This window comes from Pinus tabuliformis, chromosome 9 (assembly GCF_031772625.1).
Source record: "Pinus tabuliformis cultivar Carrire ecotype Pingquan chromosome 9, CPIR1, whole genome shotgun sequence".
NCBI classification, from domain to species: Eukaryota; Viridiplantae; Streptophyta; class Pinopsida; order Pinales; family Pinaceae; genus Pinus; species Pinus tabuliformis.
Window position 1 is genome coordinate 1,676,238,801 of NC_142307.1, and position 5,957 is coordinate 1,676,244,757.

Consider the following 5,957-nt stretch of genomic DNA (forward strand, 5'->3'; position numbering starts at 1 on the left):
AATGAGGATCTCAATTTGAGTCTACTGAAACAAAGAATGTTTGATAGGGTGGTTCTTGGATTCCCCAAGCCTCTAGAGTGCACAGACTCTTTTCCTTTGCAAACTTGACCTCTCTGGTCTTTAATGGGAGGAGTCCAATGTGGTACTCAATTCCTGACAAATCCTCACAGGGATTGCTTGAACATATAAAGATTTCTATCTGCTCGATGCTACCTAGGGTCAGCTCGGCTCTCTGTCTTCTGCTTCTTGCTTTACTGTCATTTCTGTCTCTTGGTCTCAGTGTCTTTTTCTTTCATCTTCTATCTCTGTTCTGTTTTTGTTCATGGCTTAAAGCCAATCTGTCTCATGATTGCTTGCCTCCTCTTCCATCCTTCTAGTTTTCCTATTGTTGTTCGCTTGGATTTCCCTACCTCTGCGTCTTCACCAATGTTTCATAGGGAGTGGTCACTTGTCCTCTCATGAACTACGTCAGCTCGTCCTCAACTGTTCAGTAGTTTCAGTTACATTGTGGATGACTCATCCACTAACTCAGCGATCAAATCGGACTTCAAAATCCTCTATGCCTTAACTTAATCCCCTATCAAATCCAGTTCCTCCATTGGGCACAATCTCCACCATCAGATCTGCAGCCCCCAGATCCTATGGCATTCACGCATTTTGCACGGTTGACTTGCTCGACTGTTAGCACGCAATGAGCAACGGTTTTCTCTCTCCTACGCCTGCCATGCATCGGGTGCTGAATGGAATCACTCATTTTTCTCCAAATCCACTTACTGCTTAAGGATACCTCTGATATGTACCACCAGTTTTTGGAGCGTGGGTCTCGCCTTTCTCCTTAGCGCTTTCCCCACGGTTTTCCCAGCTTCCATACGACCGAGTGCTTGGGACCTTTCCTTTTCAAGGGGTTTTGCCCAGCGCTAATCGCGCATCAGAAATGCCCTGTATTTCTCAATCTAGGCTTCCTAAGTGCCAGTTTTGCCTCCTGCGCAGTCTCCATGGGCCTCGGTCAGCGCGATTTTGATCGAGGTCCTCGTCGTTCCTCACTGGCTGCAAACTGCCATTGTCCATATGTCTTCCTAATCGCTCTTTCTCCATAAATTTGAAGTCTATCCTAATTTTTTACAGTCATGGTACTTTGATTATTTTTCATGGATCCAATTTAGATCACACTTAAACCATCATAAGTAGGCAGGTCTCTTACATCTATCGATGCGCAACGGAGTGATCTTGTCATCATATTACAATTCAGTGTAGTTACCTCATGTAACCGATTCTTTCATCGCTCTATTTCCTCATCCGAATCCGAAGTACGGGAGCATTCATGCTCCCATGCAATCCGCCCATCCACGGTGGGATTTACCCAGTCCTAGTCTAGCATTATTATCTTATAGATGTAGTCCAAATCATCATCACTTTTATAGTCACGCACCGGCTCCGTATAGCGCAATCCTTCAGTAGGGTCCATGGGTACAACTACGCACAGTGACTTCTTTTCAAAAATCAGTTTGCACTTCTTCATATTGATTACCCCATTCATGTCAGTGGCCCAGTCAATTCCTAAGAGCACGGGGTAGGGATTTCTATTATCAAAAATCTCTATCACTTCAAAATCTTCCAGTGCGCTCCCTCCCTCAATATCCACAGTTATTCCCTGCAATCGCCCCATGGGTATTATTTTCTACTGGTTCGCCATCCTTACCTACATTGGAGACCATTGCAGTGTAGGCCACCCCATTCACTTCCATGTCTGCTTCGACAGAACATTTGCATCTGATCCCAAATCCAGAATTACTTGGTCCATCTCATATTCTCTGATCTGCATGGTTACTCTCATCTCTCTTCCCATTCTTGTCTTATGCTTTTCGATCCTCTGGACTACTTGCGGTTCTCCTGGTGCGGTCCCAACGCATATGTTGATGAGTTCCTGTAACCATTTCACCACCTTACTGTCACGTAGTAGCTTCATACATGTTTCTAGGAACATTGTGAGCATAGACAGGTACATCTACGGCTCCGGTTTATCTTTGCTTCCTAAAGTGGAGGCATTGGCAAAGCTCTTCTTAGCTTCCATGAATATTTCCCTATTGCACTCCAAATCAAACTCCGCTTCTTTCGCCAGAGCTTTGGGAAACCAAGTAATATCTTTTGGATGTTTTCCTTTTTCATCTCCTGTCGTGATTCCACTTCGAAGCACGATTTCCACATTCGGATCTTCCTCGTGTGACTCAGACCTCATCATCCGCAGGTTCTGAGTCGAGGGAGGCAGTAGCGCTCCTTTGTCGCATATCCTAACTATCAGTGTAAGACAACATTTTGTCTCATAATCAAACAACATGCAATACAAACATGATGGGTGCATTGGATTCATGCAATTGTGGGCATAATGTCCTAGCCCTCTGAAATTGTATCATATCAACTGTCCATGACCTCTTCTAGGTCCTCCACCACCTCGGCCTCGGCTGCGCCCCTGAAATCCTATTCGTGCCATTCCTGCATTTTGGTCAAGGGGCCCCATTTCCGCCTGAACTCTGTAGTTGGGAGTTCTATCCATCATCAACTCATAGCTTTTGCAAGTGCGGTCATCATGTCCCACTAACCTACAAAAGTTGCAGAACAACTCTTGTGAATTTTCCGTATACTTCTGTAACAAGTGATAATTGTCCATGGCATGTTTTCCTACTATTTGACAAATTGTGCACCACAAAGCAGTCACCACGCTAGGTCCTTCTTGCGCTTTCGGCCTTAAGGGAGTCGGTCTTCCTCCTGCGAGGTAATTTATAAAAACCGGGTGATGGTCCTTGTCATGACCCTGACCCTTGCATTTTATGCACCATACCTCTTTGCACACTTCTGGTCGAGCTGTACTGTCCTGTTTCAAACTCTGCATCTCAAGGCATAAATTCTTCAGCTACAGATGGATCTGTTGAACTCCTAAGTTAGGATCGTGCATCAGGATCTTATGTAGCCTCATAGAAATCTCTAAGGCCTCCGCCTGAGTCGTTATCTTCTGCTGCGACATTGCACTCATTAAATGTGGCATTAACGAAGCTACAAACAAATCGCGGTGCTATCCAACTGTCAGATTCATATTAGCTTATCAAATCGTACATTTCAGCCTCCGATCCAGCTCCCAAGGGGTCTCACCTGGTAGCATCATGATCTCTTTGAATCTAATGATCGACTGTGCTTCAAACTACAGCCTGTTAAATTCTCTATTTAGTGCTGCTTGGATATCCATGATTCCCACATTTGGATTATCATTGGAGTGCTTAATATACCAGGTCAATGCACGTGGTCCTTCAGGGTGATAACCAATGTCCCTTTCTTTATATTGTCATCTTTAACTCCTTGTGCTTCCTGTACAGCCCTTACCACAAACCAGAATTGGTCTAGATCCTCATTTCCCAAACCTATGGACATAGAAAACTTCATTGTGCTTGCCATATTTAATCACAATGGTGGTGGAGGTGGTATGGGAGAATATGGAGGTGATGGTAGTGAAGCTAGTGGTAGTGTCAATAGAGGTGGCATTCTCAGAATTATTTGCCTTATCAGATGGATCAGACTTCACGGTGAGACTTTCGCGAGCTCTTCCTCGTCCCATCGCAGAGGTGAAATTAAGGGGCTAACTTCTGGTCCCTTATTTCATTCATTCCTGTAAGATTTTCCACTCCGCATAGCCCCGAATATCAAGGTAACTGCATAACCCTCTTTTCATACAATAGCATTTTAATCCAAGTATCCAAAGACTTTACGTACTTACCTCGTGGTCCTTTGAGAAAGCGTCGCTCTGCCTCACTATAGTTAACTGAGGTGTCAACTACGAACTCTGCCTCACTATAGTTAACTGAGGTGTCAACTACGAACTCAGTAATGAATCCTCTTATGATACGATTGAGCCAATGATCAATGACATGTGCTATCTTATCCTCTGATGCTTCCAACCTTCGCATTAACTCCGGGGTCCATACAATAGGACCGTCAAGCTTCCACCTTCCTTGGCTATCTGGTAGCTTCATGATCCACTCGTATAGCTCAATAGGGAAACATGCGAATAAAATTTCGTTAATCTTTGTATATAGGTAGAAGTCTAAGCATTTTTCTTTTGACAGTCATGAGTTCCTATTCTCCTGTGCCATGAACTCATGAATATTTTTGTCCAACCAACCTTGAATTTCTTTCTTAGTTGGATTCTTGTGATACGAAATCAGACATCTCTATGCAGATTCTGGTCCCGGCAACAGAATCATTTGTTGGCTAATGGGGGCCTAACCTAGGTTCAAAGTTATTTAGCCAAACAAATCCCTACACTACCATCAACCCATAGAGCGTGGACTAAAGTCTCAACCGAAGAGGTATGGGGGGATGTTGGAACCAAGTTTCTGCACCCTTGAGATGTCTGAGATGTTGATTTAGTCCAACTAGACCTATCTTCGCGTAGGTCGTTTTGCGCACTATTCCAACCTTCAATACCTTCACAATCTGTTATAATCGTCTTTTGCGCAGCCCTAACCATGGGCTTAGATGCTTTCGTGCTGTTAAGGCAACGAACTGCACTATTTCCCCAAACTATATCATGTATCTTACTTATCCTCTTAATAGATCTTAGTTAACTTCGCATAAATAGATATTCTATCTTGCATTCACTTAATCAATACAATTATACACATTTGCGCATCATATAAGTATTAGAAGTGAATTTCATACCCAAGATAACAAATGCATAAAATAGGAAATAACTACACAAAAATGATAAGAAACTTCTCTTTATTGATTCTTCCAATTGTTATAAACTTGACTCGCAATGCGCACTCAGCTACAAGGGTCCACGTACTAGGCTGCGAACTACAAGGCCTCTGTGCACTCAGCTGCAGAGCGTTCTCCTACTCTACAACTCAAAACTAGACTTTTCTCCACATATTTATCTCGCATACATCAGATGTTCATATTTTATTATGCATTGATCTCTTAAGTACCTTGAGCTTCACTCTATTTATACAATCCCATGGTCCACGGACCATGGGTATATCTCTACAGCCGAGATTACAATAAAAAAACTAAGGGTGGACAACCCTATGACTCTTTTACAAACTATGTGCTCCACGCCAACAAAATGCGGAGTCTTTAAATCGAAATTACAATCTTTGACCAAAATCTGGACTCTAAGCCCCAAAACCTCCCTTGAGCAATCCCGCGCCCAACATACAATTAGAAAAGATTTCGTTTTCCAACATATCAAGTATGCAGATAATTATACGCTCTACTTTCGCAGCTATTTTGTAAAAGCAATGAAAGTGGAAATGCTTTTATTGGAAACCGTCAAATAAAAGTGTGCACTGACTCTCGACATAAGTTAAACATTACACGGACACTATCTTGATGAACTTTGTTATGCTTTTTCAATCTTGCATAAAGGAAGCATACTTATGAATTCATCAAGGACTCAACACGTGTGAGCAAGTGACTTGACACTTAGGGTTTAAGAAGAAGACTTAAACACTTAGCATGCATCCATTGACTATGAAGTGAATATGGAATGATAGATTGTAAGATTCTGAGTAGGCTCCAAAATTGAAGTGTACGAATTTTTTTGGAGGGTTTTGATCATAGTGTCAATAGATCCTAAACTACCTTGTTTCCATAAGCATTATTTAATAAATATTGGTTATTGTTTCCATTAGTGAAGTCCATCCACTGGCGTAGAAAAAAGTTCGTTTCTTTTGGATTGGTTATTTTTTTCAGTGGCTCAGTACCCAATTAATCTTTTGACACCTAAAAAATGGAGTTTTGTTAATTAACATCTGTCACTAAGAATGATTAAAAGAATGATATCCAAGCTTAATTCCAATGGACTAGTTGCTTGGTTGACAATCATGGCAAGTAACCTCAAATCATATTATGGTAATTGACACTTCCCAGTTAATAGAAGTTGTAGACTAGATTTTGAAGACTAGTTA